Source organism: Alexandromys fortis, unplaced genomic scaffold (genome assembly GCF_014885135.2).
Source record: "Alexandromys fortis isolate MF-2015 unplaced genomic scaffold, M_Fortis_MF-2015_v1.1 scaffold_289, whole genome shotgun sequence".
Classification (NCBI taxonomy): Eukaryota; Metazoa; Chordata; class Mammalia; order Rodentia; family Cricetidae; genus Alexandromys; species Alexandromys fortis.
In genome coordinates, this window is record NW_026068168.1 from 930,337 (window position 1) to 943,847 (window position 13,511).

Below are 13,511 nucleotides of genomic sequence, written 5' to 3' on the forward strand. Positions count from 1 at the left end.
TATGTTAATAGTGGCAAGTATGCCAGAAGATTATTCTCAGCTTAAGTGTCTTCTCCTGTAGGAGGTTCATAGGACTCAGAAAATTAATGAAATTTAAATGCTCAGGAACCTTATGAAGTTAGAAGACTCACCAAGCTCAGAAAGTTACAGTACTCTTAAGTCCCCTCTCCAGGGCAGTAGGCAGTAAACAATTGCTAGGGGAGATGAGGATCTTTGGTGGCACTACCTGCAATTTAGGCAAGGAGCCTCAAGGATGTAGGTTTCGTGAATCTTTACCCACTTTGGGGTCATCTCAACTGGTGAAGCAGCTGACTTTGAGTCCTTTAATTTAAAAAAAAAATCTCACAGACAAGCTCACAGCAATAACCAATAGAGACCATCTCTCATTGTGACTCTCTATTCAGGTGATTCTTGATTGAGTCAAGTTAACAAAGTGAATAATCACAGTCTCCAGTGCAGTAGTGTTCTGAAGTGAGGCATTTGAAGGTGACTGGACTGTGTGCCTCTGACCCTAATAAAGTCAGTGGCTCACCAATTAGACTAGAGTACTAGACACAATTAATATATTATAGCTCTTCCTTAGATTAATAGACATATTCTCATTTATTCTCAAAAAAGCCATGCAAGCTAGTTTATAATTCTGCTCAGAGTTTAGAGGCTACTATTTATAATTACGGCAAAATTTTAGTCTGAAAGCATAATATCTCATGAATGGATGAAGCATTTTTACTGAATCCAGAAAGGATCTTGCATAAAATTTGGCAATAGAGAAGTAGATAAGTTTTAAATTTAGTTTAGATAATTATTTGCTGTCAAGACATCTTTTCACCTAACATAATGTTGCTTCAGCATCCAATACTTAATTTAACTTAGAAAAGAGCCAAGATTTTAATTTTCCTGAAGAGATTAGGTACATTCTTTGTTAGACAGCTAAAAGATATATGAACAGTGTGTGCAATTGGTAATCCACACACAGCAGAAGGAATGATGGAAATATAAACTTTCCAAAGACAGGCACAGTGATGTGAAGGCTGGCCTCACCAGACATATTGAGTTACTGCATGGAAGTTTAGACAACAAACACTTCACAGACGGAAATATTCCTGAGCAGGGGTCAGTGTAAATGCTTATCAATCTTTTGACTCTTGGAATGTTCCAGAATAATTTTTAGTTGTCTCCCAGACCCTTATTCTTATTTGAAACATCCATCAGTATTTTGCTTGTGTATACCTGGCTCTGTAACATGTAAAATATAACTCATATCTATTTTTTCAATGTACAATTTAGTAGAAAAAATCTTACTTTAGACCAATAAATCTGCTTAAGCAAGAGTTAAAAACAATATGAAAAGTATTTTCAAGATGTATTTGGTGATAGTAACTCCATGAGTTCCAAATTAATGTAAATTCTTTGAGAAAGGAAATAGAATTTAAAAACTGCAAAGCAAAGGATTGTTCCAACAATATTGAAGACATAGTTCAAGAGGTTTGAAAAGAATACAGAAAATCTTTAGAAAAGAAAGAAGCTTAATACATTTTTGAAATAAAGCAATTAATCCCAGATTCCCATGGATCTCAAAATTGAGTTTAAAATTTGAATCTGGACAGGAGTTGGTTAGGAAGACAGTGAACATATTGAACCTTTGTAATTATGGACATTTTCTTTGGTACAAATTAGTTCATGGATTTTCTTCTCCTATGGGAGGTTTCACGTAGCTGTGAGTTTTTTAAAAGATTTGGAAAACAGAGACTTGGACACATAGTGTGTGGTGTGGCAGTGCATAGAAAAGCAGGCCTGCAGGAAGTCAAAGTTCAAGGACTAAGAATAGGAGCGCTGCAGAGGCAGAAATAAACAGGCACATTTATATGAGTTTATGCCTTACTTTCCCCACGTTCACTATCTTCCCCATGATCACCCCTTGTGTTAGGCAGACCCCTCCCCACTGTAAACAAGTGCTTGCAAATGTTAGAGGAATTTCAGCAATTTCATCCATACTAACTTGGCTCTGGTGTTCTGTGACCTATGGTGATGCAGGATATCATGGCTGGAGGACATGGGTTAAAGACAGAGAATGGGGAGGGGAAGGAAAGGAGAGAGGGAGTACGAAGGGAAGGAGAGAGGGAGGGGGAGGAAAAGATACAGCTCTTAGGGTCCCAGTAGCTAAGTTTCACCTACTAAGTTTTTAATCACCTGCCAACAGACCATCCACTTATAAACCAATCAATACAGAGGCCAGAGCCCTTACCATCTGGTCACCTTCAAAGGCCCCACCTGAATACTGCTACCTTGGGGGCTGTAACAGTTAGCTTTGTTAGCTTGACACAGTCAAGAACCACCTGATTTGAGTCTCAATGACAGATTGTTTACATTTATTTGACCTGTGGGCATGTCTGTAGGATTGTTTTAATTAAGTTAATTAGTGTGAAAAGACCCAGCCTATTGTGGGTAGTACCATTCCCTAGAATCATGAAGTGTGTAATGGTGGAGAAACTGAGCTCAACACAACTAAGTAAGCAAGCCTGTATGTGTTTGTTTCTCTCCATTCTTGACAGTGGTTGTAAAGTGACTATCTGTTTAAAGTCCTGTCTTGGCTTCCTCACATTGTTGGATTGAATCCTGGAATCGTAAGCTGCTATAAAACCTTTTTCACCCCTGAGTTGCTTTTGTCAGCACATTCTATTACAGCAACAATCATAAAACTAGAAAAGGAGATCAAACCTCAAATACATAAGCCGCCAGGGGACATTCCAGACCAAAACTGAAATAAGCAAAGCTTTTCTAGTGAAGAAAACAGAAGGATAATGTGCCACAGATTCACAAGTGCCTTCAAATTTGCGTGGTTGGGGCTCAAAATAAAACTCTAGTAGAATATTCAATACATGTGTGCATCTGTAGCAAAGTAGGAATGATGGAAATATATCAAAGTTATACATGTGCTCAAAATATATTGATGTAAAGTCAAAATCTATACCCCCAAGGCTTCACTGGTCACCTTTGAAGGGGTTTGAAAGACCAGTTATTTGTTTTGAAATAGATAAAAAGGAAAAAGAGCACAGATTCATATTTCCCTTTCTATTTGGAAATTTGATAGTGGTAGAATATTCACACTAATAAATGAGGACTGTTACAATGAGAATTCATGACATCTTAGATCAAGGTAACTGTCATGGGATGCTGATAATGTTTCCACTGAAAGTTTATTGGAGGAAATTCCAAATGTCATGGCAAATTTGGAATATAAAGAAACCCACCCCTCCAATACTACATTGCACACCATCTAATTATTTGTCAGTTTTCATACAAACATTCTGGGCAAATTTGTAATAGAAAGAGACCCCAACCCTCCAATACTACACTGCATGTCATCTAGTATTTGTCAGTTTTTAGACAAACATTAGGAAAACTCTCAGGCAATATTTGGTCCATGCTTGGATTATTTATTCTAAAGAAGACACAAAATACCTGGTTTACAATAAAAAAGAATGCTCATCAATCGTGCTTGTTAAACAAGTAAGATGACTAGAGTTTGGATACCCAGAATTAAAATAAATACCAGATAAGCATGGCTGTAACTCTGTAATCTCAGTCTCGGAAGGCAGAGACAAGGTATCCATGGGGTAAACTTGAAAGACTAGTTCTATCAGTGAGATCTGGGTTTGATTAAGAGACCCTGCCTAGAGATTACGATAGAAGAGCAATTGGTGAAGTTCTGCCCACATGTTTACACAAGTGTACTCACACACACACAGGCCCTTATACACATGCACATATATACTCACACATGTATTTCCACAAGTGCACACAAAAAGAATAAAAACAATACAAAACACAGTGGTATGAAGAGGTTGTCAATTTCCAAATATTTTTACTTCACCATTGTAATAAGGTATATACAATCTACGATGTGAGAGATAATGGATACAAAATGTGAAAACAGGACAATAATTGGCTCAGTATTCCACTTGACATGTGATGGCAATGGACAGAGAAGGCTTTTAGATTTAGAAGCTTCCTAGTTGGCACACTATATTTAAAAGGGATCAGAATTCTATAGAGCCAGGAGATGTCTTATTGATGAACGTGTTTACTTTCAAGCTTTAAAACCTAAATTCCATTCCCAGGTCCCACATGGTAAAAGGAGAGAATTAACTTTTTTGATTTGTCCTCTGACCTCCATACATGTTGGCACATGTGTCCCCCCAAGCTGTCTTCATGCATGCTTGTGCTCATACACAAAATACATGAATGTATGACCAATCAAGAATTCACAAGCAACAATGACCAATCAGTGATTACTACTGGTGTTTTCTGAAATACTTGCTATGCCTTGAATGCACATATTTAGCCAATTTTATCCTGCCCTTCGTTTATTCTCCAGAATCAGGTGTTTTATCTGTTTTAAAAGGGTAAGTAGTTGAATCATGAACACACACACCCCACCACCACCACCACCCACAAACATGAACAGTACATTTGAACTCATTCTCATTACTTATTATTACATTTTATGTTTCTTATTTGTTTTAAAACTTTAAAATTTTTGAAATTAAAATATTACATAATTTTCCCTTTCCCATTTATCCCTCCCATCTTCATATATATACATATATAATCACATTTATAAATATATAAATACAACTTGCTCAGTCCCTGTAAAGTTACTTGTATGTTCATGGCATCAGAACTGAGCACTTGGTATTAAATAGCCAATTGTGGGGCTCTTCCTTGGGGAAGACTATTTCCCTCACTCTCGGCAGGGTGCCTGTATTTTGTTGTCTAGTGCTGGAACCCTGAGAGATTTCTTCCTTTCATGTAAGCATATCTATCAAGATGTTATCCTTGATCTGTTTTGTTTAGGCAGCCATGTCGATAATCTTTCATAGATGTAGCTTCTCTGTCATTTCTAGGAATCTCGATCTCACAGAAAATTTCCTGTTCCTCAGGCTCCTACAATCTTCCTGTGCCTTCTTTCATTATGACCAAGCCTAAGCTGCATTGTAGATGTGTCAGTGTGGACAAAACTCGATAACCTAAAAATAAATCTACCATATGACTCAGATATACCACTCCTTACCATGTGCCCAAAGGATTTGAAATTCTACTCCACTGATAAACACTCCCTTCATAATAATGAGGAACTGAAAATAACCTCGATGCCCCTTAACTATCAAATGGATCATGATGGAATACTATTAAGCTCTAAAGAAAAATGAAATCATGAAATTTTCACAATGCATTTTCCTTTTATTGAAAATAGATTTTTCTCATATAATATAACCTGATTATGGTTTTCCTTTCCCCACCACCTCCCAGTTCCTCCCCATCTTCTCTCCCATTTGGATCCATCCCTTTTCTGTCTCTCAATAGAAAAAAAATACAGGCTTCTACAGGATTATAATGCAATATAATACAATACAATATAGTATGGTATGATAAAGCAAAAACTAACCTATCAGCATAGGAAAAAAAACAAACAGAAGGAAGAAAACCTCCAAAAAAAGGCACAAGAAATAGATATAGATGTAGAGACTCACAGAGACCCACTTGATCAGGAATCCCACAAAAGCTCAAAACTGGAAGCCATAATATATATGCAAAGGACCTGGAGAGAGAGAGAGAGAGAGAGAGAGAGAGAGAGAGAGAGAGAGAGAGAGAGAGAGAATAAAAATGTAAAACTAAAATAAAAAACAAATAATTTTTAGAGCACTGTCATGATATTGTGGGACAAGGGACCTGCAAAGACGCCATTGAGTTTGCTTCCTGCTGATCATCTAATGCTGTGGCCGGCCCTTAAGAGTGCTTTGTTTCCCAGTGAGACTCTTGGAGAAAATTAGGTTTTAGTTTGCAAGTGGTTACAAATTAGAGATAGATTCTGGGTCAGTGATGGGGCTTATGCCCACATCTCTCAGCTCTAAGACCTGATCTGGTGCAGACCTGTGCAGGCCTTGTACGTGATGCCTCAGTCTCTGGGAGTCCAGATGTGTTTCTGTCCTGTTGTGTCTAGACAATCTTGTTTCCTTGGTGTCCTCCATGCTCTCTGGCTCTTATACCCTTTCAGCCTCCTCTTCCATAGGGTTCTCAGAGCTCTGAAGGGAGCACACATGTATTTTTCAGTCTACAGAATTCTTACAACTTCAAAGAAACAGGTCTAACTAGCTGCATAGATCTAAAGCTCTGGAGATGAGTTTTGATTAGAAACAATTCTTCATGGTTTAATTTTCAAGACTAAAGGGGTGTAGCCAAGGTTTTTGAATGTGTTTGAAACCATTGTTATCTTTTGTTTGTGAGTTATGTGGATTTTCACGTAGAGTGTTATTAGCATATTCTGTTCATCCATGTCAAGTGGTAGGACTTGGATACTAGGGAATAATTTATTGTATAAACAAAGAGAAAATATTGCATAAAACTATGATTTACCAATCTTACATGGTAATTTGAACATTCTAATACTCATTAAAAAATAACTAGTTCTCTTTGTCAGAGTGGATATAATTTTTCTAATCAAGTGGCTCCGTTTCAATACATAAGGAAAAGAAAAACATGGACTATTTTGAGTGTAAAAAATGGGTCACATACTTAAATCCCGTAGAGAATCCTCTGATATAGTCATCTTATGCTTGTTATCAATACAAATTTTAATGTTCCCGTAAGCTAACTTTGTCATCCAGTGGAAAGGCTGGCATGGGCGTGTGGGTGTATTCTACACGCCTGTGTGGACATGAGAACTACAGGTGAACACTGCCACCTTGTGTCCCACTGCTTAAACGTTATTTAATTGCCTTGGAGAAAGAATTGAAATGAATTCTTTAACCCTCAAAGTCTTTCTAAGCAGAGGTTTTTTTCCTTAAAAAAATTTCTGTATGATATATTTTGATGATTTTTTTCCTGCTCTACTTCTCCCAGATCCTCCCCACTTCTTTGTCCATCAAACTTCATGTTATTTCTCTCTATCTTTAAGTATCCACAAAATGAAAAGTAAAACAAACAAAAAACTAATAACACAAAAAATACCAAACCAAAATGAAACCAAAAGTAGGGATCTGCTCTGAAGTGTGGGTGATACACATAGTGATACACCATTAGAGAAAACGGATTTCCCATTTCCAGCAGGTACCAACTGAAAATAGCTTCTTGGTTAGGGGTGAGACCCTTGGTTCACTTCTCCCTCTCAGTGACGGGATCCCATCTGGCTTCAATTTATATAACCTGTGTGAGCTGCCACAGTGACCATGAATTCATATGTGCATCAGTCCTGTTGTGTCTGGAAACTACCGTTTCCTAGGAGTCATCCATCTTTTCTGGTGTTTACAGTCTTTCTATCTCCTCTTCTGTATAGCTTCCTGAGCCCTGAGTGCAGGATTTGATGGAGACACCCCATTGAGGACTGAGTACTCCAAAGTACTCACTCACTGCACATTGTCCAATTGTGGATATCTGTGTTAGTTTGCATCTACTGCAGGAAAAAAAATCAGAGACGGGTTTTAGGTACAGGCAAATGCTTTTATTTCTCAAAGGAAGAGGAATATAAAAGTAGCTTAAATTTGAATTAATAAACCTTCAAATAAAGATTCTTGAATGACCTTTGCATGATTGCTGTCTATGCAGACAAGTCATACTTTCAGTCTGGCAATACATTTCTTTTTCATTTTTCATGGATTCATTGCATCAAATTAATGTGCAATTACCTCAATGGTTGGAAAGAACAATTTAAGTATTTTTAAGTCAAGGGCTGGCAAGTTTATTGAACTTGAAAATGTGCAGGTAAAACACAGACAATTATCACATGTACTCACTCATAGGTGGTTTTTTAAACATAAAGCAAAGAAAACCAGCCTACAAACCACAATCTCAGAGAATTTAGACAACAATGAGGACACTAAGGGAGACATGCATAGATCTATTAAGATCTCCTGAGCATGGGAGATCTTGGGCGCATGGGGACCTTGGGGAAAGGTTGAAGGGGGAAGGGGAGAGGCAGGGAGGGGAGCAGAGAAAAATGTAGAGCTCAATAAAAATCAATAAAAAAACACTTTGGGATTATAAAAGATGGAAAAACCACAGGTAGCTTTACAAAGGTCCTGGACTGATCTCTAGTCAGCTGTCTAGGGAATCATTTCAAAGGGAATTAGAAGGGACTGAAGAGCACTGGCTTTTCTTTCAGAGGACCTGGACTTGATTCCCAGCACATACATAGTGGCTGACAGCCATCTGTGACGACGGTCCCTGGGGAATCTGATGACATCTCTGGCCTCCACAGACACCAGATACGCACATGGTGCATAGAGATTCATGCAAGCAAAACACTCTGACAAATAGAATTTAAAAATTACAAAAGGAACACAAGAGTGGAAGAACACTTACTTACTGAGCCAAACTTCCCAACCCCATCATCCAAAAAAATTCAGAGGATGTAGATTTGTGGTTCCCTTAATCAGAAGTCCAGTTACTTAGCATATGTTGGGGTACAAGATCTGAAGCCCACTCTGTCAGAGGGGATGGTCTTCATTTGACAAATATTTCCTGAGGACCCACGGAACAGAAGACTATCTGAGGTCCTGTTTGGTAAAAGGGAAAATATCACAATGTGGATACTCCCAGGGTGAGCTGGGCAGAGTAAGAAGGGCCCAAAAACCTCCCCTTTGCCCTAGGAAACCTCAGACCTTCCAACTCTCACAAAAGGGACTTAGGCATGTACCTATGCCCAAAGAGTCTGAGACCTGCCCCTTATGACCAGTAGGACCTTAGACCTCTCCCTTCGGCCTGAAAGGGCCATATATCTTTTCTATCAGCTGTGAAGGTCCCAAGACCTTCCTCCTAGAATTAAAGGCACCTAGACCTTCCCATTTGCCACGAGATGTAAGACCTACCTCCTGTGACAAATAATTCCTCAGTCCTTTCCCCTATTCTCAAGGGTGCCTCAAGCCTTCACTTTCTTTCTCGGCGGAGGGGGGGGGGTGTCCTCAGCTTTCTCCCATTGCCAAGAAGGACTTGGACATTTTCCTCTCTATCCAAAGGATCTTCAGAAATTTTCTTCTGCTCAAAGGTCCTTCAGACCTTTCCTTATTGCAGGGAGTTTTGATTATACTCCTTCTGACAAATTGGGCCTCAGACCTTTCCATCTGTCCAATGGAGCCTTAGATTTAGAGCCTCTCTGCTCTAAAGGGACTCAGACACTCTCCATCCAACCAAGGGGACCTTATATACTATTCTTCCTTGAGTTAATGGGTCCCACATCTTCCTACTAAAACCAATGGCAAACTCAGACCTATTCACTCTTAACAAGGAAGCAATAGAAAAATAGAGAAGTAATAGGGGAAAAGGACATTCTTCCTCTATCCAACAGGCTGATACCTATGGTCCTTCAAACGTTCTCCATTAAATCATGGGGTCTTTCCAGGAAGTGATAGTGTACATCTCTCTCTCTCCTCTCCCCCTCTCTCTCTGTCCCCCTTCCCCCTCCATAACCCCCTGAATAAACATTCAACCTCACCCTGCATGTCATGTCTATCCACGTCTCTGTCTCCTGCCCGCCCGCCATGTGTCTCCCTGCCTGGGACCAGCCACTGCTCAGGGACCAGCAGCCGCCTCTGCCTGGGGCCCACTGCCTGCTGCCACATGGCCTGCCACCACTCAAGGACCTTCTGTACAACGACCCACGTGTTCCATCTGCCTGGATGCAGCTCCTCCAAACAATAAATCAACTAATCGTGAGTGTCCCCATCTCAGCCAGCTTAACCATCTCTTTTAACCCAAGGGATTGATCATTGAGCTCCCGGCAACCCTTCACGGTTTTTAGGGATGGGGGGATCTCCAACCACGGGCTTTCAGGGCCTCGGTTGTTCCCTTCGCTGGCATTCAATTTGGCTTGTCTCCTGTGCTAAGCCCCTGCCTGGGATGGTGTAGCCTTAGCCATCCCCTCAGCTCACCCATGCATGGAGGCCTGGGGTCTCCAGTTCTACCTCTTTTTTTTTTTTTTACTTTAAAACTAAAAACAACTTTATTTGACAAAAGACAAAAACCAGTTATTTACAGTAGTTTTTTGCTCAAATATTGCTCAATGGGACAACCATGCTTCTCCAGATTTATCTTTACAAGCAACCTAAGCAGAGACTGTCCCACCCCTCGGAAACCCCATTTTTATCCCAGGAGGGGGGAATTCCAGAATATGTCAGCAGCACGGCTCCCTCCCCCCTCCCCTGCTCAGTGCACTGTGGGGGAGAAAACTCCTGCTCATTCCAGTATCACCCCTACTGTAGGCCTTCTGCAGCAATCATGGGATCTAGGCTCACGGACAGTGGGGTACAAGTGGGCAAACAGCAAATTCTACAAAGCTGCCATGTTCATCCTTCCCCAGCAGTGCCTTGAGGGGGTGAGGATGCCAGATCTCTTGGAGGGAGGCAAGAGATCCAGCCTAGGAAAGCAATCCCCTACAGAGAGCAAATCTCTCAGTTCCCACTTGCACAGCAAGGGATGGAGCTAAGCCACTCAGGAGAGGTAGGGAAGCCTATATGTGTGGCAGGGGGCTTCCTAGAAAGGCCAGAATGGTGTTGTGTTTCTCTGGGACAGGCACTTTAGGTCGGTGAACACCCAGGAGCCCCTTCTCTGTGTTTACAACCTAGTAAACGTCAGGAAATTACAGTCAGAGCTTCTTAAATCTTCTGGTTATTCAGAACACAAATATTTTGGTTAATAAAAACCTAGGATTAGTGTTTTTTAAGATATATAAAGATGGGGTATACTGTTGCTGAAAACTAACAAAACAGCAAAGTAAAAAACAAAGAGGGAAGGGAAGAGATCAAAACCATGTGTGATCTGTTTCCCTGGGAAATTTAGGCAGGCCCTTGCAATTCCAATTTGAAAGGAGGTGAAACAGACCAGTTCCCAGGTGCTGGGCCCCTTTCCCCATGAAGGTCCCAGCTACTTTTGTGAACAGTTGTTGCAATAGGAGCGGCAGGGCTGTGTCCCCAGCACCCCGGCCGCCTGCTAGCTTATGCCCCGAAATAACAACACACAAATTGTATTCATTTAAACACTGCTTGGCCCATTTCTATCTAGCCTCTTCTAGGCTAATTCTCGCACCTGGACTAGCCCATTTCTAATAATGTGTGTAAGCACCCCAAGGTGCGCTTACCGGGAAGATTCTAACCTACGTCCATCCTGGGTTGGAGCTTCATCGCGTGTGCCTCAGAGAGCAGAGCTATCGGGAGAGCAGAGCATGGCGTCTCTGCTCCAGAGCAGAGCTGTCGAGTCTGAGCTCACTTCCTCTTCCTCCCAGCATTATGTTCTGTTTACTCCGCCTACCTAATTTTCTACCTATCAGGGCCAAGGCAGTTTCTTTATTTGACCAATGACCTTCCTCCATCAAACAGTGGCATGTTTGAAGGGCCTCCTGACCAGCAGATGGCTCACTTTTCCCAAAGCAGGAGATGCTGGTGCTTTCGACATCTGGCCAAATTCCTGAGTGACTCCAAACAGGCTACAAAAAATAAGGAGAAGGGGGGAGATGACACCCAAAAGAGAGAGAGAAAACAAAAGCTGTTTCAGTCTAGCTTAACCACCCCAAAATACAATAAAAACAAATATGTCTCTGGGTTTTATCATCCATTTCTGCTGTGTCTAAATGGCTATCTGGTTCAGCTGGATTTGGCTGTGGCTTTATCCCCTTCTGTGCCTGGTGTAGATAATCCAACACCTGTAGGTATTTTTCTTCTGTCTTTTACAATAAAGTAATCCAAACCAAGAATCAACCACTTCCAGCTGGAATTCAGCACAGCTGCAGTGATTCTGCTGGTCCCTTATACAATCACCCTGGTGCAGCGGCAGATCACCCGTCTATAAAGCTCCATCGCATAAGGTGTTCTCTCCCCACACCTGTGCTTCCGGGCTACCTACTGCCATCGACAGAGCACAGCAAAAAGAAAAGAAACAATTTAGCAAAAATCTAAACATTCAACTGAAGTCGGTTCTGTGACATCTGCTGGGCCTTTTCTTTCGAGTAAGCTGGAATGTGCATGCACACCTGGCTTGACCAAAAGAGGCACAGCCTAGGGGCAGCTTGGACCCAGCTCAAGTCTGAACTTGGCAGGTTTCCTGAGCCTGCCTAGGAAAGCGGGTCAGAGTGCAGGTGTCCCAGGGCTCTCTGGAGAAGCAACAGCAACACCATGCCTGGCTCTGGTGCTTTGGTCTCCTCCGATAGGAAGCTTGAAGGAATGCAGTCAGCAGAGCACAGGCCCCATAACAGTGCAGAGACACCAGCTGCTGTCTCTCTGCTGAGGACCTCTGGACAGATGATCCCGATGCTTGGCAGTGATCCGTAGATAGCCCTCTGTATGAAGGGGAAGTGAACCAGGAACCTGGGACAGCTGGCTTGAACCTCAAGCCGCCTGGTAGCAGGTGCCTACTTGGCATTTTCTGAGACTAGAGGAAGGGAAGCGTGTAGTAATGGGGGTGCCAGACCCTGCTGCTTCTGAAGCTCCATTTCAGTGGCCCTCTGCTGCACCACCTCCACCAGCAACTGGAAGCTGCTGAAGTCTTCCTTGTCCTGCTCTGGGGGTGTGGGTGGCAGCGTATTAAAGAGTCCACCTATGGGGCTTCCAGCCTCAGCTCTAGTCAGCAGGGTGAGCGTGCTCCCAGGGGTCACCAGAGCCTTAGGGGATTCCAGCTCCACTTGTGGGTAGGGGGCTGCTGGCTTTTCACATTGGCCTGAGTGGAGCAGCTCGGAGCAGACAGACAAGGAGAGCACATTGGTGGAAGCTGGTACAGACACAGCCAGCAAGGGGGGGTCTGCTGCCCCTTGGGAGAGCCACATCAGAGGTCTTACCCCCACGGCGGGAAATGGTGAACTGATTGGGGTCTTTGCCATCCTACCGAAGTATGTCTGGGAGAAGGCGACGCCGGGCATTGATGAACCAGTTACATATCTGCAGCACTGAGAGGTTAGTCTGTCTGGAGAGACTCAGCTTCTCCTACTCTGAAGGGTAGGCATTGTAGCGGTGCAGATACAGCCAGTCCCGGAGGATCTTTACCGACTCCTTGGGCAGGTTCCCCCTGAGCTTCTTCTTGCCAGCCAGTGACAGAAGACCTTCATCCTCACCTAGGTCGCTGTCCGACATGGTGCCTAGGGGCTAGGCTGGACCTCTGGGGAGCATGTCCATTCTAGGGCAGGAAAAAATTTGGTTCCCAAACCCTTCCCCGTACTCCGCGCAGGCTGACTCTTGCGGCGCAGGGCCGTCGGAGCATGCATACTCGGCTTTGTGCTCCGTACTCCCAGTTCTACCTCTTTTTTCTCTTTTCATTTCTTTTCTTCCTTCTTTTCGTCGTAACAGCTGCTACGGTGCAGCACGCCACGACTGTGCGGCCTGACCTTGGCTGAATCCCTCTCCCGTCGGACGCCTGTTCACAGGGCCTGGGTGTTCGTGCCATCTGCATCTTGCCTTAACGGGGAGCCGTTCTCGTTGTAGGATTGAGGTGCCATGGTTTTTGCGGGTGTTTTCACGGCCTTGACCATGAGA

General features: G+C 42.6%; 1 pseudogene; it reads right to left on the bottom strand.

Annotated features, from left to right (window-relative positions):
* Positions 1–12,397: 12,397 nt before the first annotated feature.
* Positions 12,398–13,154, bottom strand: LOC126492140 (homeobox protein TGIF2-like; annotated as a pseudogene).
* Positions 13,155–13,511: the final 357 nt, after the last annotated feature.